General features: G+C 40.0%; 1 pseudogene; it reads left to right on the top strand.

The window, feature by feature from the left end:
• Positions 1 to 22,781: 22,781 nt before the first annotated feature.
• On the top strand, positions 22,782 to 23,857 carry LOC149148300 (glycine-rich RNA-binding protein GRP1A-like; annotated as a pseudogene).
• Positions 23,858 to 26,535: the final 2,678 nt, after the last annotated feature.

The raw sequence follows: 26,535 nt of genomic DNA, 5'->3' as shown, positions 1-26,535 counted from the left end.
CCAAATGGTAATACAGACATTCATACAGTAACATATAAAGAACTCAGCTGTGTATTACTTTAGGGATACTAGCAAAATTTAGTCAAGAGATAAAAGTACCATTTATGACTGATTTCACTAATAAACTTCAAGCAATAATGATTTATTCGTACTTGTTCTAATATCTACTAAGAGTACAGAAGTGCAACATCACTAACAGACATTAAAATGCAAACATAAATAAATCTCGATCTATCCATTCATCAAAAACCTCCTCTGAGGGTGCAGAAGTGCATGTTCTGAGGACAAGTTTTTTGACAGATTTCCGGACCCTTCTCCAAATGCCATGAGAAGGGTTAAATACTACTAACTAATTAATCTTAATTACACAAAATTAGGGAATCGGCTTCAAATGACCGCCCTTTACTAAAAGAAAATTTATTTCTAAAACTTTAAATCTAATTTCTAACCGTTTCTGTATATTCTCTTTAGTGCTGTCAACAACGCAACGTTTTCATGGGAACAGTCGGCTAGCCGCCTTCTTCTTTCGCTCGGGAGATAAAAGTGGAAATAACAAGAGCTGGCACTTCCTTCTGACAGACCAGAAGATATTTTCGAAAACCTTTCTCTAGCTGGGTGTATTTGCCGCATGTATACTTAGCGCAACCCAGGTTCTTCTCGAACTGATTTTTCTGTTGCTATTCCGGTTTCCGATCGTGCAAATGACTGAGTGGGTTAGGAGTCGCGCTGTATGGACAATCCCCTGTTTCGAGAATTGTTTCCACTCTTTGCTCCAAGATTTTCTGGAGCGTCTTCCTTCTCATGCGCTTCTTTCTCTGCTTTACCAAGTCTGAGCTTCAGGATCTTTTGTGAACACGCTGCTTTTGTGCTCCTTTGACTCTGAGTCCTGGATAGTCTAATTTCATCAGTGCCGGTTGGCTTATAGTCTGGAATCCGCGGTCCTGCTGCATGCGGCATCCATTTGTGGAGGCATCTTCTCTCTGTTGTCTGATTAGCGCTTTCCCTTTTCCTTTAGATATTTCCTGCATATAGATTTATATTAGTTGCGTGTCTTGCAGTCTACGCAAAGAAGAAGGGAAATGAAAAGATTGACATGAAAGCATTAAACTCTAATGAATGCATAATCCTGACATTCATCATGACTTGAATCTTCGAAAAATGCGATGCAATCATTCCTTGATACTCAAGCATGCAATCATTAATTTCCTTTAAGGTGCGCGCTTAATCTTGGGTCTATCGGGTATGTCGGAGAATTCGTGCGATGAGTCTTTTCATATCGTAGATCGCGGATATCGCAAATCGCAGATCGCTGTCATCGCAGATCGCTGATCGCAGATTTTATTCAATGGTTTATGCCGCCTAGTGCGACGTTTGCGATGTGCGATGTCGCATATCGGCGATCGGCATTTCTTGAAGGTCTTCTTTTTAGAGAGCACTTGGGATGCATGCGATGCGATGAATTTCGCATCGCTCTTTCGCAGTTTTGTTTTCCGTGCTTGGGTAATGCTTCAGCCTTCCCTTGCGATGCGATTTAAGCCTTAGGGAGAAAAATACAAAAATTTAAAAAATATTTTTGGGATTTTTCTTTGAGGGTCCCCTCCTTTGCTCGATGTTATTGCTAATATCGAGCAAAGAGGGGCGGTTGTTGGTGACCACAACAATGGCGATTCACTGTGAAGAACCGGTTATCTCTGCTTGTTCTATTGCATTTTCACTTCCAAAACATAAAAATTTTCTTATGCCTAAATTTTGTTATGGACAGATAGAGTATTACCCCTTATCCCGTCAATGATGTTTCGTCACAACTTTTATTTCATTCTGATTGTTTACTCCCTCTGGGTTATTTCTTGTATTCACACCTAGACATTACTTAGTGCTTTTCAAAGACAAAATAAGGTCTTCTCTGCTTACTGGCTTTGTAAAATATGCTCATTTGTCGTAGGTAGAGCGTCTGCTGCCCGCAAGCGTCCATAGCCTCGACAGGGTTACCATGTTATCCAACAATGATCCTTTTTCCTGTTTAAGGTTATTTACAACATACCAGAGAAAAATCCTTTTGACACTTTTTCTTTCTTTTTTGATTTTTTATTCTCTAAAGAACAGTGTCTTTGTTTGGTGGCCAAATTATGACACAGTCATTCACTTGATTTACACTTTTGCTGAACAAACTGGCTCGTGATGAGACCCCTTGTCTTTTGATTGCAACAATCTTGAGTCGTTGCCCTGTTTTGGTAGAGAGTAGTGGCAAAGTCAGCAAGTTATAATATCTGTGATCATGATAAGCCGGCTCGTGATGAGACCTCTCATTCTTTGAGATATAGTGTTTTCTTGGATTGTTTCTCTGGATGCTGCGATTTCCTTAACAGGGAGGAAGTCATTGTTTTTCCTTAAGAAAGCTCTGGACGACAATAATAGAGTTTAAGAACAACAGTTTTGCAAAGAATAATTATTTTGCTATTGATGATACTTTTCATTGCGTTGGCATAAAACAATTTTTTGCCAAAAGTTACTTTCATCCCAGATTTCTTTGTGAAGTTGAAACTAACATCATATTCAGGCTAAAGTTAACTCTATCTGTCAATAATAAAAGTCAGATTTTTTTCGAAAAGTTTTACTATTTATACAAGTGAAATCAAAATCTGATAGAGAAATGGTATGTTTCTTCATGAATATAATTTATGATCATTCACAACCAGCCTTATTTATAAGAAATAAAAACTAAAAAAAAAAAAAAAGAAGTAAAACTAAAATTATCCTACAAAAATAGAAGGATGACCTTCTATGGAAAATACATTTTGAGGATTTGTCCATTCACAGGCAGAGAATCTCTCCTACCTGTCAAGTCTTGCAACACAAAAGTCGACGGGCCTATGACCTCTACGATCTGAAAAGGACCAAGCCATAGCTTCTGGAATTTCGTATGTTTGCCCTTTTCTTCGTGAGCCTTATCCCATTTCAAAACTAAATCTCCCATCTGAAAGTTTTTTCTGGTCATTATGTTCGAATCAAAAGAGGATTTTATCAGCGCTTGGTGGTGAGCATGGGTTTTCTTGGCCTGTTCTCGTTGTTCTTCTAGCTTTATTATTTCCAATTGCCTTAGCTGTAAGGGAGAAGTAGATACTTCATCAATGTATTGTACTAAGGACAAGGAGGGAATGACTAAGTGAGTAGGAAGAACTGCTTCTCTCCCGTAAACTAAATTAAAGGGAGAAGTGCCAATAGAGGCTTTCTTTGTAATTCTGTCTTCCCATAAGGCGTTTACCAGCGCTTTATGCCAATTCTTTTGGTTTTGGTCGACTGTCTTTTTGATAATCCTGATTAGGTTCTTGTTCGTTGATTCAGCCAGCCCATTACCTTGCGGATAGTAGTTGGCAGAATACTTCAGTTTGAACCCTCTTTTGAGCGCGAACTCAGTCATGGTATTTCCAGAAAAATATGAAGCATTATCAAATATTAAGTAACTGCCTCTACCCATTTAGTAAAATAGTTAGTTGCCGTGAGAATATACCTATGCTGTTTAGAGGAGTGAGGAACGATCTCACCTATTATGTCCAGGCCCCATTGGCTGAACGGCTGTTCGATGTTAACCGGCTACAGTGGCATGGATGACTTCTTTTGTTTTCCTGCAGCAGTTTGGCAGACTTGGCATTTTCTTACGTGATGGTACGAGTCTCTGAATAGCGTGGGCCAGTAGTATCCTGCACGTAAGATTTTGTGTGCGGTGGCTTCTCCAACATAGTGTCCACCTGCTGGTCCATCGTGGAGTTCCTGCAAAACCTTTTCGGCTTTAGTTTTCTCAAGACATCTAAGAAGCACAGAATCATAATTCCTTTTAAATAGGACATCATTTACGAGCTGGTATTGTTTAGCTTTTAATCTCAGGGCTCTCTTCTTGATGTGATCCAGGTGAAATGGAGCATGCCCGTTTTTCAGGAAATAAATGGTGTCAGCATATAATGATTGTGCGTCGTTTAGGCTTACCTCATACGCGTGTACCTCTTCAGATGTTTTTTCGGGGATTTGCGATGCTCCAACTAACATCTTGCAGAAGCCTTGGCCTCTTACGATGTGTGCCGGCTTGATCTCCAGGTTGTATTCTTGCAAGGCGGTGATCCAATTCGCTCTCTTTTCGCCCACATCTTTCTGTATTAGGAGGTTTCTTACCGTTGGGAATGGTACTATGACCTTGGTATGGGCTTTTAGCAAGAAAGGTCTGAAATATTTAATTGCTTTGAAAACGACGTATGCCTGTTTCTCTACGTCCGAATATTTCAGCTCAGCACCTTGTAAGTTTGAGCTAAAGAATGCGATCGGAGCTTCTACCTTTTCTTGATTCACTTGAGTCAAGATCGCAACATAAGAATTCTCTGAGGCAAACGTGTATAAGACAAAGGGCTCTAAAAAATTTGGGGTTGCTAGAGATGGAGCGTTGATGATGGCTTGTTTGATTAAGTTAAATTCTTCGTGCTCGTCTAGACCCTATTTAAAGTTTGAATTCTTTTTTATCATTTTTTGTAAAGGAGAAATAATACATGAAAAATCTGGGACAAATCTTTTCACAAAATTGATCTGTCCTAGGAAAGATTGCATGGTCTTTTTGTTATGAGGCATGGATATCTCGGAAATTTCTTTGATTCTGTCAGGTTCAATGTGAATGCCAGATTTGGACACTATGAATCCTAGCAATTTTCCTTCACTCAACGCGAAAAAAGATTTCTTCGGGTTAAGCGAGATCCCATACCTTAAACATCTTTGAAAGATTTGCTTCAAATCTTTGAGGTGGTCGTTTCGGTTCTTGGAGTATACATTTATATCATCCAGGTAGATCACTACCGATTTATTGACTAAACCTTTAAACGTAATGTCCATGGCTCTCTGAAAAGTGGCGCCGGCGTTGATCAGACCGAACGACATTTTCCGATACGCGTAGGTACCCCATTTAGTTTGGAAGGTGGTTTTTAACTGATCATCTGGGTGTACCAACACTTGATTATATCCTGAAAATCCGTCCAGGAAAGACATTAACTCTGAGCCTGCGACTGCCTGTAATATTTGCTCCATAGGTGGGAGGGGAAAATTGTCTTTCTGACAGGCTTTGTTGAGATTCCAGAAGTCGATGCAGATTCTAATATCTCCGTTTTTCTTCCTAACAGGTACCATGTTGGATACCCATTTGGAATGTCTGACCGGGAAGATTATTCTGGCTCTCAACAATTTATTCAGCTCAGTTTTTATCTGATTTTCCAAGTTGGGGTGGATTTTTTTGAGCTTCTGTTGGACAGGTTTCTCGTTGTCAATCATAGGGATAGTGTGTTGAATGATAGAAGTGTTGTAAGTCTTCAGCTCATCGTAATTCCAGGCAAAGACATTTTTGTACTGTCGTAGAAGACGGATATATGCTAATTTTTCTTCAGGAGCTAGGCCTTGACCTAGATTAACGTTTTGTGGCTTCTCATTGGTTCCTAGGTTCACTGATTCGTAGTTCAAATTTGAACTATAGAGTTTGGCGTTAGCTGACCTTTTGAACCGAATTTTCAAGTCGTATAAGTCTTCTAGTTTGATCACCGATTTGGGTATAGCATTATCAGTGTTATTTTGTTGTATCTGGTGATCATGACAGTCTTCGTCGATTATCTGGTTTGAGTAGGATCCTTTGGAGGTGAGGAAACTTACGATGTCTGGGTCGTCGTTGAATACTCTCCAGTTGGTGATGTTGTCAGGGATAGATGGTTTAAAAATCAATTCTATCGAAAACCTATCTGGACTAAAGTCTTCGGAGGGGATGAGTCTGGAGGCTACGTTAGCTAACAGGTCTGCGTTTGCATTGTGAAGTCTCGGGATTGACTAAATATTGAACGCTGTAAAATGTGCAGTGAGATCTTGTACTAAAGATTGATAGTGCTTTAAATGATTAGACAGGCAGTGTATGGTGTTACGTACCTATTTGACGGCGATATCAGAATCTCCAAAGACTTGAAGATATTTGACGTTAAAGCCGATTGCTTTGTATAGGCCTTGCACCAAGGCTTCGTATTCCGCTGTGTTGTTCGTGCAATCGAACTCCAGTTTGCATGTGAGCATGGTCTTGTTTCCGTCTGGGCTAATCAAAACGCATCCTGCTCCCGCTCCCTCGTTGGATTTAGAGCCATCAAAATATAATTTCCAAAATAAAGAAGTATTTACAGGGTTATCTAAGAAACTAACACATTTTGAATCATCAGTCTGGGAAAAGCTTTCAACTTGGGACAAAACTGAATTTTCTAAATATGGTGATATGTGAGCATTGAAATTTTCGAGGAAAGAGTCTACCGAGTAGTTGCCTATGATGCTGTTGTTGTATGCTATGGCTTCGTTCTCTCCTTCCAAATCCATCACTATGTATTTTTGGTGCAATTCCCGTTCAATCTTTATTTGATTTGGTTTCCCGTTGAAGGGTAACCACATGTGCGACCAGTCGGTTGAAAAGTATCCGTGGAGTTTCTCGGACCAGTCCCTGCTAAGAATCAGACCATAAAATTCAGGGATGTCAGCCACTAGAATGTCGATAACCTGACATACCTTGGGGTTAGACGACAGTCTTATGGTCACTTGATTAAGTTCGCCTATCACTTCGACTTGCGATCGATCAAGTTGAACTATGCGCACTGCAGATTTTTGCTGTTGAACATTAAGTTTGGCACATATTGACTTGGGTAGAATATTGGTTGAAGCACCAGAATCGACCAAGCAGTTGTGCACGTTTCTGTTAAAGATTTCATAAGTGAGGAGGAAAGGAGGAGTATGAGATCTAGATCTCCCTCCAATCAGAGCGATGTCATTTGGATCGATTTTATTGATCGTGTTGATTGGAGGTATTCCTATATTATGGGAAGCTACAGCTGTAGGTAAAGGTGTAGTAGGTACGACGTGTAACTCTTTCATCATGATTTTCTGTTGGTGTTTCAATTTGCTCAACTCGTACAGAGTGATATTATCCCTAGTCTTTTTCATGTCATCGATGATGTTATACTCTATTTCATCCGACACTATTAGTGTCTTTGATGGAGGTGATTGCTTTGATTGGACTGGGCTAAATGAGGTCGTTTTAGCAATTTTTTTCTTTGGTGCAACCTTTTCTTTTGCTGCAGGGCTTGCGCCCTTCTGTTTTGGGGTATTCTGGGGAGGATCAAGTTGATTTCTGCTTCGTGTGCTAACCGGAAGTGCTTCCTGATCTTCCTCTTGTGGGAGGATGAAATCCCACATTCCTTGCAGTTCCACCACTTCTTCATCGTCGGTCTGCGTTTCGATGGTGCTCTCCTCTTCTTCTTCTTCAGATTCCACATTCGAGACCACGTTGGGTGGCTTCGTCTCCATGGGAGGGTTTCTTTTGAAACTCCTAAAAGGATTTCTTGGGGACGATTCTGCTACTTGTTTTCTTATGTCAATCATCTCATTAGACATGGCCTTTAATACCTTTTGTAGTCCTTCCATGTCGAAAGGATCTTTCGTTTGCTTCTTCTTGGTGTCTTCTTTGAAAGAGATTTTCTTAGATTTACGCTCTTCGATTGTAGATCTCTTTTCTAGGGCTACTACGCATCTTTCAACTGCTAACGCCTCAGCCAAATTTTTGACTAAGGTTGTCTTGCTCGCCCTATCTACGAAGATGGCCAAGTTTGAAGGTAAGGCCGTGATGTACCACTCGCATCTTACTTCCTCACTGGGTTGAGAAGCAGCGGGGATTTTGTTGAGGATCTTGTTGAATCGTAAGTTAAAATCTTTAATGGGTTCCCTATCCTCAGCTTTAAGATTGGATAAATCATTGATCAGTGTCGCTGTCGATCTATCATCGCCGAATTTGGTGAGAAATTGATTTTGAAAAATGTCCCAGCTGGTGATAGATCCGGAGGGCAGCGAAAAGTACCATGACCCGGCTGTTCCTTGCATTGTATAGGGGAAAAGTTGGACCACGGCATCTTCGTTGGTAACTCCGTTGAGATTAACAGAAAGCATGAAATTATTGATATGTTCTTCAGCTAGCATTCCTGTTTCTGGATTGAACTTTGGTAGCCATTTCTCGGGATGGGCAAGTATTGGACTTAGGGGTGGAGGCATTAAAACCGCCCCAGGATTTTTCCATGGAGACTGGGCCATCGCTGAGTTGCTAGTCAACAAAAGTGTACGATATGGTCTTTGATGTTGAGAAGATGGAGATGTTATGATCTTCGACGATTGCGGAGGAAGGGTTGTGGAAGATGGATGAGTGACTTGAGGTGGAGATGTGGGTGGTTGACTTCGCGGAGAGGGAGTTGAAATGGACGAAGTGGATGAAAGAGTCTCTCTGTCAGACTCTGGGAGTGCTTTCCTTGCTCTTTTGCTAGTGGGGAGAGGGATTTCAGTTGGCTGGACGCCAAACTTTTCACTCTTCAATCGGGTCAGGGGATGAGCAGGATTGTACTGCGAAGTCAGGCTGCCTTTAGATTTATCAGACTTCTGGGTAAAAATAGAGAATCCCTGGAGTTTACGGATCAAAGTTTGAACTTCAGGGGGATCGATAATAAGTTGGTCTGATGTATCAGTATGTATAGCAGCGGTGGATGTCCGAGCGACTTCTAGTTCCGAGATTAGTCGTACCGGGGAAGTCGGGGAAGTTGGTGAGGGTGATTTGCTCTCAGAATGGTATTTGGATTTTGAATTATGTGCCATTCATAGCTTCAGGCCCTCCTTCTAGCACCATAAATGTTGAGGGCCCCGAAGTCGGGTCGACAACAAGGGGGATACCCACCCGGTCCGGAACCTGGTTGGCGGCTCCTTGCCCGTTTGGAGTAGCGGGTCCGACTGGGGGTAATGGGACCAGTTTCCCAATGTGAAGGGTGTGCGTGTGTCTGTAGAGTTTGATGGTATTAATCTAAAGGTTTCTCTAAACTAGTCTTAATTCTAACTGCTAAACTAAATCTATGCTAATGTAATCTAATGAAGAGAAACAATACATCTAGTCTATGCTAACCCGGGGTGTTTTCTTTTGTTATGCGATCTAGAAAGATTTCAAACAACAGCTGGTAATAAAGATCATTCAACTGTTATCAGAATATAAATCGATAAAGATAAACCATTCTGCATAAGAAGTTAGGCAGAGTAGTTGTGAACAACATATCGCATAATCAGTTTTCTATATGTCAAGCATAAATAAATGACCCCACCGTACAGAAGTGCCAAATGGTAATACAGACATTCATACAGTAACATATAAAGAACTCAGCTGTGTATTACTTTAGGGATACTAGCAGAATTTAGTCAAGAGATAAAAGTACCATTTATGACTGATTTCACTAATAAACTTCAAGAAATAATGATTTATTCATACTTGTTCTAATATCTGCTAAGAGTACAGAAGTGAAACATCAGTAACAGAAATTAAAATGCAAACATAAATAAATCTCGATCCATCCATTCATCAAAAACCTCCTCTGAGGGTGCAGAAGTGCATGTTCTGAGGACAAGTTTTTTGACAGATTTCCGGACCCTTCTCCAAATGCCATGAGAAGGGTTAAATACTACTAACTAATTAATCTTAATTACACGATATTAGGGAATCGGCTTCAAATGACCGCCCTTTACTAAAAGCAAATTTATTTCTAAAACTTTAAATCTAATTTCTGACCATTTCTGTATATTCTCTTTAGTGTTGTCAACAGCGCAACGTTTTCCTGGGAACAGTCGGTTGGCCGCCTTCTTCTTTCGCTCGGGAGATAAAAGTGGAAATAACAAGAGCTGGCACTTCCTTCTGACAGACCAGAAGATATTTTCGAAAACCTTTCTCTAGCTGGGTGTATTTGCCGCGTGTATACTTAGCGCAACCCAGGTTCTTCTCGAACTGATTTTGCTGTTGCTATTCCGGTTTCCGGTCGTGCGAATGACTGAATGGGTTAGGAGTCGCGCTGTATGGACAATCCCCTGTTTCGAGAATTGTTTCCGCTCTTTGTTCCAGGCTTTTCTGGAGCGTCTTCCTTCTCATGTGCTTCTTTCTCTGCTTTACCAAGTCTGAGCTTCAGGATCTTTTGTGAACACGCTGCTTTTGTGCGCCTTTGACTCTGAGTCCTGGATAGTCTAATTTCATCAGTGCCGGTTGGCTTATAGTCTGGAATCCACGGTCCTGCTGCATGCGACATCCATTTGTGGAGGCATCTTCTCTCTGCTGTCTGATTGGCGCTTTCCCTTTTCCTTTAGATATTTCCTGCATATAGATTTATATTAGTTGCGTGTCTTGCAGTCTACGCAAAGAAGAAGGGAAATGAAAAGATTGACATGAAAGCATTAAACTCTAATGAATGCATAATCCTGACATTCATCATGACTTGACTCTTCGAAAAATGCGATGCAATCATTCCTTGATACTCAAGCATGCGGTCATTAATTTCCTTTAAGGCGCGCGCTTAATCTTGGGTCTATCGGGTATGTCGGAGAATTCGTGCGATGAGTCTTTTCATATCGCAGATCGCAGATCGCGGATATCGAAAATCGCAGATCGCTATCATCGCAGATCGCTGATCGCAGATTTTATTCAATGGTTTATGCCGCCTAGTGCGACGTTTGCGATGTGCGATGTCACATATCGGCGATTGGCATTTCTTGAAGGTCTTCTTTTTAGAGAGCACTTGGGATGCATGCGATGCGATGAATTTCGCATCGCTCTTTCGCAGTTTTGTTTTCCGCGCTTGGGTAATGCTTCAGCCTTCCCTTGCGATGTGATTTAAGCCTTAGGGAGAAAAATACAAAAATTTAAAAAAACAATTTGGGATTTTTCTTTCAGGGTCCCCCCCCTTTGCTCGATGTTATTGCTAATATCGAGCAAAGAGGGGGGGTTGTTGGTGACCACAACATGTCCCCACTCCCTTTTTCAAGGCAGCCAGAGGTTTACGACAGGGCTGCTCCCTATCTCCGCTTTTGTTCATCCTGGTAATGGAATCACTAAGTTTACACATTAATATTGTTGTTCAACAAGAGAAATTCAAGCCTCTCCCCATCTGCAAGGATATTTTCATGTCTCACTCACTCTTTGTCGATGACATCCTTCTGTTTGCCCTTCTGTGCAGAACAACATGGTTATGTATCTTTGAAATCTTGGGGCGATTTCAAAAAGCCACCGGCTTGTTTATCAATGATTTAAAATCCTCTCTTCATGTCGCTGATGTTAGTAGTGATACAGTCTCCTATATTACTGATCTTTTCCACCTCAAAGCTCTTCCAATTAAATAGGGTTTCAAATATCTCAGTTTTTATCTGAAACCTGTGAGCTATAAAGTGGCGGACTGGGCGTGGATTCTGGACCGATTTCACTACAAAATTTCTACATGGGAATTCAGATGCTTAACAATTGGAGGGCGTGCCATCCTTACCCAATCCATGTTGGTACAAAATATGGTTTACTGGGCCCTCCTGTTCTATATCCCACCATCTATCATATACAGTTTAAACAGGATGATAGCCAGCTTCATTTGGGGTGGTCAGAAGGAGAAGTATAAATTTCATCTTTGCAAACTATCAAAGCTAACCTGACCAAAAAACATGGGAGGCTGGGGCATTTTGGATCTTCACTCTTTCCAAAGAGCGCTACTATGCAAAACAATGTGCAAGGCAGTTTTGGGAGAATCCTACTGGAGTAATACTATCAGAGCCAAGTATATGGAAGGCCGCGACATCACATATTGGATCAGGCAGCGATCCATTGGACTCGCCAATGGCTCAATCATATGGAGGGGCTTTAAAAAATTGGAACCATTTTTCAAGGAAAAATTGAATTGGAAATTTCAAACAGGGGCCTCAATTATTATTGGCACCGATTTTTTTGCTGGTGCGGGTGAAACGATCCATATCCCCCCACAACTTCTGAGTTTTTTACATAGTAGGGGTCATTTCTTCTGGGCCATTGTAATAAAAAAATGGGACGGTGCCATCCCGGTTTGGAAATCTGCCTCGGATTGGAGATTGACCGGTATTCTTGAATCCCAAGGAACGATATCTTACTTTCCCTACAGTCGCGGGGTTTATATCGTTCGATGGACAGGGACTGCATCATATGGAAAGGACTCGGTGGCTCTGCTGCAATTTATGCAAGACATATTTATCTACAGATATTACAAACAGAATTCGATTCACCAGACTACATCTTTCCACCTATATTCTAGAAATATGGGTGTCCAATTAAAATCATTATATTCGCTTCACTGGTTTTTTATAATAGGAATCTCACTTGGGAGAATCTCTAGAAGCGACAATGGTGCGGGCCCGCAATATGCCCCCTCTATAGATCAGACACTGAAAACAATTTCCATATTTTCCTATAGTGTCCTCAGTCCTTGTTGATTTGGCAGCGCTTATCTTCTCATTTTGGTTTCGTCAATGTCAACACTCCTTCCATCCACGAGGCGTTCAATTTATGGAGCAACATGTGCTGCATGTGGAGGTCGATCTTTTTGACTTCTATTTGGGCCATCTGGAAATGGCGAAATCGAATGATTTTCGATTCAAAAAGGGAACCATATATGACTGTCTATGAATCTATTCTTAGTTTATATGAAGCACTTGATCGACATCGTTGGCCCAAAGTCAAACATGGAAAGATACAGCAGCCCAACGAAGTCTTTGGATTTCCCTACGCTTTTTTTGATGGCACTGCCCAGAATGACATATGCGTTTGTGGTGTTTACATAATTCCAGAAGAAGGTCAAGCTCTTGAATTACATTGGAACGAAGGACCTGGAACCAATAGCAAAGTAGAAATTATGGCTCTGGCCGGTCTCATATCTTTCTCCGACTTCCTTGGTATCCAAAACCTTCATAATTATGGAGACTCCAAAGTCACCATTGACCATGTTCAGTCCAAAAATAGCATTAAAAATATACACCTCTCTGGCTAGTTGAATAGGCTTGGGGATTTGTGGCACAAGAAGAATGACTTCTCAATCTCTCACATCGCCAGGGAAAAAAATAGAAAAGCTGATGCTTTGTCAAAACTGGGGCTTTCTGTGCCTCAAGGAATATGGAGGACGCAGGTTATAGTGGACAACATCTCCTTCCAGATCCAATATTTTCTTTTTCCTGGTATATAATTCTCTATTTTGTGTAGTCTATTCTGGTATGAATTATGCTACCCATCCTTTTGTCCTATTTTATGTTTGATTTTTCTTCAAACGTAATATTGGCTCTTGGCACTGTTATTTAGGATTCCGATATGAAGATATGTCTAACATACAATATTTCCCTCGTAGGATACATCTTCCCATCCTCCTGGAGATCTTGTGATATCTCTTGTCTTTGTTGATCAGATGGCCCATATCTCACTATATTTTTGGTTTTGGAACACATAATATAACTATTTAGCTTTTTTTTCGTGTTGAAAAAAATATTAAGTTGCACAAAGTAATAAATGGAAACTGCAACTGCTCAAGCAGGTTGCCATCACCCTTGTACAATTCCCCATAAAACGGTTTGTCAAATGGATGCATGGTTTTCAAGTTATGGCAAAAACAAATTTTGTTCTATGGATTTTTTCTTCAAGGCATTTTGCAAGTGTTTGCATGGAAGGAAAAACTGAGCTTGGGCTGTGATGCAGGTATGGAGATGATGGAGGAGGAGTTGGAAGATTGCATGAGGACTTCTGAACCCTTGAGGAAGCTACCATGTTCGCCAAACCACTTTTTGAAATCCATGTCTAGTTCCCCACAATTTCTACAGGAAGTTTCTGTAGAAGCACAATGAGAAGCACAATGAGTTGGAAAAAATGATGGAGAAAGGCAAGGGATGGCCACATAAGTGCTTGCAGGCCTAATCAATAGATTCCCGCCATCAGATTCCATTTTATACTTGAATTTGGTTCGTCCAAAGGTTCTACAGGATGTTTCCTGTAGAAATACAGAGCTTCCTGTAGAAGGCACAAGAAAGATTCCTTTAACCTTGATTTGAGTGCTCCTCCTGTCATGAAACGTCCCTCTTGCAACCTGCAATGTCATTACTGCAACATGAAATTATTCAATGGAGATTAGCTTTATTTTTCTTTTCCTTTTTCTCTTTTTTTTTTTTTTTGAAAAACAACTAGGGCGCCTCATGGAGGTTTTCACCCTAATTGCCTGCCTTGGGCGCCTCCAAGGGAGGTTTTCACCCAAAGATCTTATTCTCTTTTCTCTTTTTTTCCAACCCATTGACCACCTCATGGAGGTTTTCAATCAATGAGCCAATCTAAGGCGCCTCCGAGGAGGTTTTCACCTTAGATTTCTATTTTCCTCTATTTTCATTTTTTTTCTTTTTCTTTTTTCCTCTTTTTTTCTATTTTCTTTTTTTCTACCCTGCCCTACTTGAAAAACAAAATCGTTCTCAAGTATAAGAATACTTCCAATGGAGCCATGTGCACATCGAGATTAGAGAAAAAATGATGTGAAGGCTCGAAATGCATGCTTTGATAGGTATCCAGATCTCAGAGACCAAATGATCTGACCTTGAAGGGATCAAACATAGCTGAGGAAGAGAGTACTGCTGCAACTTAGTGACGATCTCAAACCATATCTCAATATAGCTCTGATATCCTCGGTTCTTTTGCTGATCTGGATCATGTTTCATGTCACCCTCTAACATGACTTTCCCATCTTCCTCTGTTTGCTGATCTTTCTCCTGAATCCATGGAATATTTGATGGTAACCATGAGGGATCTTTCTTTATCTCTGCTTCTGATGTCTTCTCTTCATCAAGTGCAGCCCATGGTTCTTTGATCTCCTATTTTGAATCTTCTTTTGCTGGATGTGATCCTTCAATGCTTTCAAGATGATCTCTTTTTTGCAATGCTTTTCCTGAGCCATGGTGAAGATCATTGAGCTCAAAAGGAGTCATTTACACATGTTGTGCCTCAGCTTTGCAATTGGGTTGAGCTGCTCCATGGTATGGTTTTGGAAATGGTGGTACAGGTAGGTGAGTGGAGGTCTGTATTTGAGATGGATGCGGATGGGGTTGTGGTTGGGTAGGCATTTGGGGTTGCCTTGGTGGAGGAGGAGGCGATGGTTGTGGATGAGCAGGTGGTGGAGGAAACGAAGCAGGAGGAGTGTTGTACTGGGGCCTCTACCCCTGATGAGGTGCATTCCACTGAGGCTGTGGCTGAGCATAAGAGTGAAATGAATGAGCAACTGTTTTGGCATAATATGGATCTGGGAAGGAACAAGGAGGAGGTGTGAACCAAGAAGGATGAACAGGTGGTCCCCAAGAAGGCATGAAAGTGGCTTGATAGGGGTCATAATAGGTCTCAGATGTCCCTTGCAGTTCCCACTGATGAGATCTAGGTCTATGCGGCCAACTTTGGTTCATGTAATAGAGTGATTCAGTGGCTCCTTTGACTCTCTGATATGCAGCTTTGAATCTGGGTAAGGAAGGGCACTGATCTGTAGGATGGTATTCTTCACAGACAAAACACAATTCTATGGAGTACAATGGACATTTGTTCCTAGGATGCTTTCTAGTGCACCTAGGACAAAAAATGACCAAAGCCCTCTTGGCTTCCTCTTGCTTCTGTTGGATCCGCAAGGTATCCAGTTGCATGGCAAGAAATTGCCTCGTATCACTCTTGAAATCTTTGATCTGATTTTCAAATTCATCTTTGGACAAGATGTTGCTCCCAACATTTCTGCTTGTAGCCATTTGCTTAGAGGAATGTTTTCTTCTTCTTCTCCCCTATAGGTTCTTTAAATATGCCTTAATGTCCACCCAGGGGTTCTTCTTAGTCACAACCATCGAAGAAGAGAGAAGATTGGCTGTGTGAAGTAAAGGGAGTGTTGTGAAAATATTTTTCTAACTTATCTCTACTCCTACAAGGCATGAAATGAAATCTTTTTGAATGATTTTTGTTTTTTTTTCTACTTCTACCTGCAAAAATGAAATAGATTGAACTGCAACTAACTATCTTGCGAAAATGAAAATGCGGAATTGAAATGAAAGCAGGAAAGGACTAATCTATTTTTTTCAAATGAAATTGCAAGAATGAAATGCTAGTCTACGCTTGCGGAATTGAAATGCTAATCTACGCTTGCAGAAATGAGATTGTGGAATTGAAATGCTAATCTATGAAAGTGGGAAATGCTAATCTACTTTTGCAAAAACGAAATTGCATAATGGAAATGAAATAAACTACTTGGCAGAAGATTGTAGTGGAAAATAGAAGAAAAGCGACAATCACCAATACTCTGATGCTTCCCCGGCAACGGCGCCAAAAAGATGGTGAGCCCCAGTATTGTAGCAATAATGCTACAACTCCTGGAACTCCCTTCTTTAATTTTATCAACCTGGTAGTTCGTAACAAACTTGGAAGCGACGGTGCTGTATGCACAAGTACTAGCTCTTGCCGCAGCTGTCACTTGGTCAGCTGGCACAAGTCCGCTAGGGGCTCAAGCCAACTTCTATGAGCTCTTAGAAGAAGCTTTTTAACTGATGGACGAAAGCTAACTCAAAGGAAGCTAATCTACTTGCGGAAAGAAACTGAAAGCCAAAAAGAAACACAAACCCTAGCAAACCCTAATTCTACCATCTAGTCCTACTGATGCAAAGGAGAGCATGCAACCTACCGAAAGAGATGCCATTACTTCTAAGAAGGTAAAATGCATGTGTCTAAGTTATCACTATCTGAAGAAAACATCTTTTTGTATTTTTGATTAAGTTATTAGAATTATCATGCATGTGCTTCTAACTAGATTTTCACTGTGCAGAGGTGGATCAAGGAGGAGAAGTTCTTGGGAAAGGTTGGGAAGGTTCAAAAAGGTTCTAAAGGGTCCCTAACACCCTTCCAGAGAGTCTCACAAAGTTTGGCTGCCAAGAAACCGTGTTTATGAGCTTCTACAGGAAGTCTGCAGGGGTTCTACAAGATGTTCAGAGATTTCTACAGGATGTTCTGAAAAGAGGATTTTGGAGAATGGATGGAGGGAAAAAGGTGGAGGAACGAGTATGGAGGTGAAATAGGGGTGTGAAGAGGCCTAGGACTTGGTGGATGAGGCTAAGGAGCGATTGGATTTGTTCAAGGGAGAGTGAAGCAATGTTGCACAAAAATTAGGGTTTTTGGAGCGAATGACAAACGTGAAGCAATGGTTCTAAGTAGAGGGTGGAGTGGATGGTGCTGATGGAGAATAAGAAGATGAAGGAGTGGTAAAGGTGCTTTGCAAGTCGTTTTTCCAATCTGAACCAACAAAACTTATAAATTCAAAGACCTAGTTACGTTGACCTAATTTGCTAGCTGTTAGTAAAGAGAATGAACAGAAGTGTGACCTGCAATGAAACCATGTATTTTAACTCATGCAAATAAGCAAACGAAAGTTTGAACTTGTAACCAACTTCTACACATGAAAGTCAAACACTAGTGATTGCATGGAAAAGCAAAATCAGTGTTTTTGTGGGCAGCAAAGTCATCCTAGTCACAACTCCTGATCCCACTAAGGGAGAGGTGAAACCACAGATGTTTGATGGCCCTTTTTTTTGAAGCTTTTTCTGTTAACAACCTGTCAACTAAATCTGAGCATGAAAAGCTATTTTACACATAAAAAACAAACTAAATAACACAACAAGAGTTAGATCCAAATAGCAGATTTTATTCTAAGAATGCAGCAAAAACACATAAAGATAATCAAAGGAGGTATTGGGCGCTTGAGATGGGCCCAACCCCAAGAGCTACAGCCTCCTAAGAGAGATTTAGAGCTGGTCCAAAGCTGGATTCATCTTTATTGATCAAGAAATGAAGAGTTACATCAAAACTGTCCACAAGAAGGACTTGAAAGTGAGCTGAAAGCAAAGCTAATCTATTGCATAAAAATCGAACTACAAGCTAGCTAACTATTGGCTACAAAATGACTAACCACTAGCTACTATCTACTGGCTAACTAGCTAACATCCACTGGCTAACAAAATGACTAACTGGCTAACCAAAATGAGGCCCTAAGCCTTCTTATTTATACAATTTGAGGACCCAATAGTCCTCCTAAAATTTAGGGACTTGGCTGCCAAAGACTTGTAGTTAACAACAGTCCTACTTGACTTTCTTGGGTTCCCTTATGCTCATTGATTTGGTGGCCTTTGAACTCCGAGATGATGGTGGAGAATTCGAGGTAAGGAGCCATAAATGAGGGGGGACACCTTCCTACAAATCCTCTCCCTTGTCTCCCACGAATTTGGCTGGCAAGTGCTCATTAAGACCTTCAATTTTGTCTCCAAGTTGACCAAAAAGGCTACAGAAAGCACCCATTAGACTTGTTGGCATAATGACTAACCAAATTCACTCTATTAACATAAAAATAACATGCAATAAACCAATGAGAATGGTGGATTAAGTCAACTTAGGAGGTTGAATGAGCCCAAATAATTGTCCATTTTTGGGGCTCATCACCCATAGCGAAACCATGGCTCCATAGGAACCTTAATCATCATGAAGGGCAAGGTAACATTACCAACCTGTAATGACATTTCCCAAAACTGCCAAGGAAACTAGAAGGAGGAAATAAACGAACTACACGAATGAGTTCGAAGAGGGAAAAGTAACCCACCAGTTTGAAAACGGAAGAAGGGAACGTCGAACTGCAAGGAAAGGCAAACCAGGGATCACATATTGACATCCTTCAGTTCGGGTCACTGTATGATGCATAGATCAATTTTCATTAGTGGTCCAAATGCTCAAGAAACAACGTTCTACATCACAGTGTTTCAAGGTTACTATCTAATCAAAACAAGGTGTCAACTTGTCATGAATAGACTTAGAAACTGCACTGAAACAATCAATAAAAAGATGAATTCTTCAGACTTGTTTCCTGAGGAAAACCTAGGCCAAGCAAACTACAGAATTGGAGTTTGGTTTCATTTTGTTACAGGTTTGATTATAGTTGAAGGAGCGAGGTCCTAGTCTTCTTAAAAAAAAATTGTTTATATTGAAAACTTTTTAAGTATTATTGCAAGATTGTCATAGTCCTAATCTATAGCAAAGCCATCAAAAAATTGTTAAGGGTAGTGAAAACAAGGACAAGATAAGGCCTTGTACAAATCATGTTAGACAGCATTATCAACCACAAATGATCCGAAAATTAGAGAATTATAGAAGCGTTGTCATACAGCATTGCAACTTGGTTCATTGGAAGGGCTCGACTCGACACCTGCAGCTCACCAGAACAAGCGGAAAACCCATTACTGGGCTCTGCAGCTCACCACCCAAGCTACAAACAGGTAGGTTCATTCATTGAACCCACTCCTTGATATGATTATATATGTATTTTGTTTCTGAGCTGAAACCAGGTTGTCTTGAATCGAATGTCCTAGAGCTCTGTTTCTCTGGGCGGGCTATATATAAATGTATTTGGCTTGATATAGGCTACCATCATTGACAAATTTGCGTTATCCAATACACCAAGGAGTCAACCAAACGAGATTACATTCTAGAGAGTCAGCAGATGTTTCAAACTCTAAAGGATAACCTTAAAATGCTTCAAGCTACGATGAAATGAAGGGGAGACTAGCATTGCTCCGAACTAGAATTTGCAATCGGAGATCCTTATGAACAAACCACTTTTATGAAAAGGTATGTAAGAAACTATCTTCTGAGTGTTATGGTCCCTTCGCAATCCTTCAGTAAGTTGAACGAGTAGCCTATTCTCTACAATTACTAGCAAGCGTCAAGGTACATAACCCATTCCATGTTTTTAATTTAAAGAAGGAAATAGTAGAGGATTTGATAGTTTCATAAGATTTACCTCCCCTTGATGAGGAAGGAAAATTGATCCTGATAGATGAGCATATCCTGGTTTCCAAAGATGAAAGGTTAAGAAACAAGGTTCTTAAAAATATATGGTGCAGTGCAAAGATCTACCCATTGAAGATGCCTCTTGGAAGGAACCTAACAGTTGCCAACATCCTTCATTGCTTACATTGAAACAAACACATTCAGGAGAGCCAACTTCCAATGAGCTCAATTCGTCTCACAAGAAAAACCAAAGCCAAATAAATGGTAATTTGAATTTACTGATGAAATTTCATGGTATGACATGTTAGTCAGAGGAATTTGTTTTCGTCGATTTAGAGGATTTTATTAGCCAGCTCATCCAAGAAGTTCAAACCTCTTGTCTGAGATCAAAAATAATATTTTTTGGTCAAATTAAAGCTAGAATTTAATTTGTGATTCTAGAATCGAACATAGCTGTAGAATCAAACATAGTTGCATGCATTCAAAAACAAGGGTTTCTCTAAAATTAAATCTAGAGGTGTGGAACTTGAATCCAATGTAGTTGCAAGAGTTCAAAAACAAGACTTTTCCTAAACCTAGAGCTAGAATTGTGGAGCTTGAATGCAACGTCGTACTTATGGCTTTCACCTCGTTTCTTGGCAACAACTGTGTTATACAGAAAATTTTTGGTCTAGCTGAACCAACACTATATTCATTCAAGATTAGTTTGTCTTTACAATTGGGAGTGGCTCACCTGAAAGCTTTGGTTATTCTGTTTATTGTGTATGTGATTGGAAGTTTAGTCTTAAATTTCTTCAATTTTTCACTCTAAATTGTCTTCCCAAGCTTTTTAGTTCATAAACAAGTACTCAACATTCCATCTTTCCTATGAGATTTTAAGGAAAATATATTGTGTGAATGTCTGTTGGATGGATTCTTTGTTTGTCCAACTCAGTTAGAAAAAAAAAAAGTAGATCTGAAAAGGTTTGAAAACACAATATAGTATAACTTTGGACTATTAAGTGCACAACCGCAAATGATACTTCCCTTCATCCAGTGGAAACTATCTAAATAAAGGATAAAATTAGACAGTAACCTGATACTGATTCTCATACAAACATCCCTGACAACCTTGAGACTTAGTTCAATCTCTAAAAGGGATCATCATTCTAAATTTAACACAATGGAAAATGGAAATCAGTGATGCCAATGAAAATTTTCATTGATCTTATACAGGCTAACGAGGTTCATTCATTTATAGGTCAGTGGAGAGGTGACCATATTTCTTTAGTGCAGATGATAAGATTAATTTGAAAATGAGGAACTCTTTCATGCAATACAGAGTATTCTCTACTTTTTCATAAATTTTCAATCTCATCTAGTGTTCTGATTTTCTACAGAAGGGAAGTTTATGGTTATACTAATGTATAATAGTTCCGGCACTGTTTTCAGTGCCTAACATAAACTATTAAGAGGTGTTGTTTTTACAACCTTCCCTTATCAGTTTGTTCTGCCTAGACACTTGCAATAATGTTTGTTAAAGTCCTATAGCAGTGGAGCAACTTGTACTTAACTGTAATTCCAGGAAAAGGACATAGCTGTGGCTGCAGGGAAGCTTGCAGAGTGCCAGGAAACCATACTTGTTCTTAGTTAGCAGTTGAAGGCCCTTGCTTGCCTAGTGGACGCCATGGAATTTCCATACGAGGCAGAAAAGGTATAGTCAGGAAAAGGTACATATTTCACTCTAGGGTGAGATCTGCTTTGCTAATAAGAACCAGTTGAGACTAGAGATTCAAAGCACACTGAGGAGAGCCTGAAAATTTGTCAATTTTTCTATGGCAGAGAGCTGAAAGGGACCAAAGATATGAACTGGATGCTCCTTGGAGTCGTCGTAGCCAAAGTGCTTCATCAGAACCTGAGAATATCAGCATAGAAAATGGCAGAGGACGTGCTAGTGAGTGGACTAGTGAATTTGGCCTTGCTACTTCTGATCTATATAAAGTGAACGTAACAGATTCACCAATTGTAGATTATTTGGATGGACGTTTAACAATGCATACCTACTCTGATACGGAAGAAAGCTCGCCAGCAGGGTCTCCAGTGAAATCTACACAACAGAGAAACAAGTTCACATGTTTCTCATCAGGAAGTCAATTCCCAAAGTCTGTCAAAACATATGGAGGGGAGTCACCTACATCTTCTTTAGCATCCACTTTCTTTTCAAAGTCACGGGAGTAGATTATGTAAGCACTTTCATGTGCCAGAAGAAGTCACTAAATGGATAAGCAAGGAATTGGGAAAATTACAGCCCGTTTTGCCAGCAAAGAGCATAAACGTCACTTTAATTCACTCTAGCATGGCTTGTGATGTGGCTATTGAGCGGAAATAGCCTTGCAATTAGAATGCCTGTTACCAGGAACTTCAAAATTGTTACATTCAGTTTTGTATATTTACAGCTTTGGAATATAGCCTTCGTTTATATTGAAAACTTGTGGCCATTAATATACTGCTAACTAAACTTGATTTGTAGTTGTAGTTAGTTTGGAAGTTTAATCGAGTACTTGTGAAGAAAGAGTGAAGATTCAGCAGGTTAATAATTGCAGAGCCATGAACCTATGCTATTTTTAGATGTTTTTGAACATTTTTCTATCTTTAGTTCATTTCGTGTTGAACTGGTAACAAAGAAAATTATTCCCTTATTAGTAAAACCTATTTTCAATCTTATGTGTTGTCAATTACCTGATTTTCCATTTACCAATTGCAAGTAGAGAGGTATCTACGTACAAGTAATTACACCATAAGGTGTTTCCCTCTAAAATCAACTCCCCTCTTTGCACACTTGTCATCTTGTGCACCACAAGATTATATGTTAGACGATTGCAGAAAGTTCAGTCGTTCGATCAAGGTGGTTACCAATTCGTTGCAGAAACGGTTTGCAGAAACTCGATGTTCTTTCATTCTTCTCGGTTGGGTTTGGGATGAACAGATAGTTGTGATGCCTCACTCCAAATCTACGGCCCATATTAGCATGGCGCCATTCTTGTCTAGCCCAAACCCTACTTTCTCACTCGTTTATGGGGTGGTCTGTCCCTAGTTCGTATTGGTTCTGTTCATTTTCGGTTTTGGTCCTGGATCTGGTCCTGTGTTAGTGGTTTCTTGTGCTCTCTTGTTCCGTCAAGTTTTCTTAAACTTCAGTCTGAGAAGATGGCTTCAGCAGATGTTGAGTTCTGATGCTTCGTTGGAGGTCTTGCATGGTCTACTGACGACAGAAGCCTGTAGGAGGCTTTCAGCCCCTATGGCGAAGTCGTGGAGTCCAAGGTAAAGCCATTATTTGTGTATTAATCTCTCGAATTGTCATGGTCATGTCTATTTTGTCATAATTAGGGTTTATTATATTTGGGGTTTTGAATTTGATAGGTTTTATTAGGGTTTGCTTTTGGAGTTTTGAATTTTCACAGATTTAATCATTTTCTGAGGGTTTCTCAAAACTAGGGTTTGCTTCAGGGTTTTGGATTTGACGAATAAAGTTCTTTTCTGAGGGTTTGTCTCTGGATTTGTTTTCTGCAGATTATAAGTGATCAGGAAACCGGTAGGTCCTGTGGATTCGGCTTCGTGACCTTCAACGATGAGCAATCGATGAGGGACGCCATCGACGCAATGAATGGCAAGATGCTTGACGGGAGGAGCATCACCGTTAATCCAGCCCAGTCCAGAGGAAACGAGGGCGGTGGTGGAGGCGGTGGCTCTCGTGGGGGCGGTGGTGGTGGGGGTTACGATGGAAGCCATGATCGTGGTGAACGTGGTTATGGTGGTAGTGGCGGCTACGGTGGTGGTGGTGGTGGTCATGGTGGCGGTGGTGATTCTCGCTATGGTGGTGGTGATTCCGATGATGGTAGCTGGAGGAGATAGGCAATATGATGTTGTGCTAAGGTTTTTTTTGTCTGCAAGTGGTCTTATGTTTTGGTTCTGTAATAATCCTATTGGTGGTAGAGCTATATGCTGGTAACTGTCCCTGGGCTTGGTATTTCGATGTTCTGTAAACTTTGTCTGGTTTTTGATCTGGATCTCTGTTGCTCTCGATGAGCTGTATCGAAGCGGAAAATCTGGTTCTAATACGTCTGTAATTGCAATCTGAATATGCACTATACGGTTTTACTATCTCATGGTGGTTTTTTCCCAGGTTGCGAATTTCTAGTGTTTTTAAAAATGACCTGAATATGCAGTTTCACGAAATAGTTATGGTTTCTGATGTCACATATAGACACTTTATTTTTGGTTCAAGTATTCTTTAATGGTCCTCTGGATGGGGTGTTTTGATGGCAGGTCTCTGTAGCGTAGGGTTTGTTTTGTAACTCCCATTCTTGTCGTAAATTTTGTGTAATGGGTTTCTGCACACTGAACCTTCTAGAGTAGTTGATATTTTGTATCATTTTCCTTCCAGCAAACAATCTACAGTGTTGAATAGCTGAAAATAAGCTGTTTGGATGGATTTATGCAGAGGTCTCATGTTGGATGCAAACATGGGAGCGACAATCAGTTCGCATGAGAATGTAATATTTAAAATCTGTTTTGAGCCAAGATGTTACTTTTTTTGACACGAAGACCAGCACTGGAGAAACTATCACTTCTATCTCTATAGATATAGTAGTTATACAAGATGCAATTAGTGACAAGGTATATATCCTAAATTTGCAGATGAGAATGAGTTTGTATTCTCTTAAAATTATGGCTGTGCATTTTATTTTGTTTTGCATATTGACATTGTGATATAAGAAAAAACTAAAAGTCAAAAAGCTCAAATTGTTTTTTGGTCAAAGGTGTAAGAGTTGTGTACATATGCTCACCAACATCTTTTTTTTTCCCTTTTCCTTGTTTCCTGTGACTTTGGTAAGTCAACCTAAGGAACTAGTAAATTTACAAACCAAGGGTTTTTTAGTTTTTAAAAGCAATAAAGAAAGTTGCCAAAATCGAAATTAGTCATTAGGGCTGGAAATATATACAACATTCTCACTAAGGGTTGCACTTGCGGATGTTTTCTTGGGCATCAGGTACATGACAAAAGTTGACTTGTGCCAAAACTAATTCAATTTGTCTTTCGCTATATTGCATCTAATTTTAGTGTCGCGGGGACAGGGAGATGACAGGACAGATTTCGGGGAAGGCTGGAAGGTACCCCATATTTCTAGAAGACATGCAACTGGGATGGCATAGTTTTACTTGAAAACATATAAAAATAAAAAAACATAGATTCTAGAACCTAGGACGATGATACAACTCAATAAAAATAGCAATTTTCAAATAATAAGTCTAAAAGACTTTGTTTATGTTGATATTGAGGTAATATGTAACAAATTTGGTCCTTGCAAGCTTAAGTAGCTCCAACTTAGAATGAGTGTGGAAAATGTATTAATTGGCTTCATCAGTGGTGATGAATTTTAATTTTTTCCCTCTTTTGTACAAGGTATTCATTCATCATTTGCTAGGATTCAACTTAATAATATCATGCATCAAAGGCTCACTGTATGCACCAAAACCTAGAACAAAAACGTGAGGATTTACCTACTCAATGATTGCTTTTGCTGCCTTGCAATTAGGTGCATCTGGTGATTGCTCCTGCTGTATGAAAATTAGGTGCATCATCAATAATTAATTGAATGACATTACACAACCCAATTTTTGTAATGGTTTTTGGTAAGAGCTATGAAATATTAGCAACAGTCTCACCAAATGTTGAATCATGGGCTACAAGGAAGACCACATTATGAATGGACACAATAAGAACATTTATGATTTATCAATGACATGATTTCAACATTTGTCCAATGAGCAGATACAATGGATAATCCATATTGTCTTCAAGCATTTGTAAATTGTCTTAGAGCTCTCTGGATTTTGGATTTTTCCTTGCTAAGTAACTTGGTTTTGGCTTTCTCATACCTAGGGATCATGTAACCTTAAGGGGCATTATTGATGGGAATAAAAATCTCATTTCAATAGGAGGAACCAGACTTTGGGGTGCAAATATACGTTCTTTCTTCCTTCTCCTCCTTAAAAACATTATGCTTTGTCGTAAGATCTTTACATCTTTGGACTTGCTGCTCCTCCCATGTTGCTGTAGTTTATATGATAAGCTGTCATCCATAACCAATGTTTCGAGTCATTGAACTGAGTTCACTTCAATAATCTCCTCTTCCCTCATTCCTTCTCCTTTTTAAATATAGCTCTTTGTTGTAGGATCTTATCTTATATCTTTGACCCTGCTACCACTCCCATGGTTCAGTTTGTGTGGACTCTGGAGGTCCACTGCTTTAAATTGGATTTGTGCGTGACCATTAATTAAACTAGGGTTCAGTATTCGTGGAGCTCTATTGCTTTGTATTGGAATCATGCATGGCCATTACTTAAAATTTCATGCTTGTCCATATCAGCAATTTTTTGAATATTAACAGGCTATGCGTATATATTGTTGCATTTTCTGACCAATAATGGTGGGCTGTAAGTCATATACCCTATTCCAAGGTAAAACAGGGTACTAATTGGTGAAGGCATTTTTTTTCTTAAATCATGTGAACTTTTGTTATTTTGAAGTAACTTCATTTCGTTTTCAGCTTGTGAAGCTTAGAGCTCTAATATAACTCCATGCCTATTATGCACTGATACTCTCGCTGGGTGCTGGGAAGTATGTACCGGCCTCTGAAGAAGCTTTGATGATCACATTCCATGTGACCCCGTGTACTCTCCTAGTTACGTTTGCTTAAAATGTTTCATTCAAAGCAGGTCAAGAGACAATGAACGCAAAATGGTAAAAGCTTATCATTTCCTCTTTGCAGGCTCTA

This window comes from Pinus tabuliformis, chromosome 9, assembly GCF_031772625.1.
Source record: "Pinus tabuliformis cultivar Carrire ecotype Pingquan chromosome 9, CPIR1, whole genome shotgun sequence".
NCBI lineage: Eukaryota > Viridiplantae > Streptophyta > Pinopsida > Pinales > Pinaceae > Pinus > Pinus tabuliformis.
This window is presented reverse-complemented; position numbering and strand designations above follow the sequence as displayed.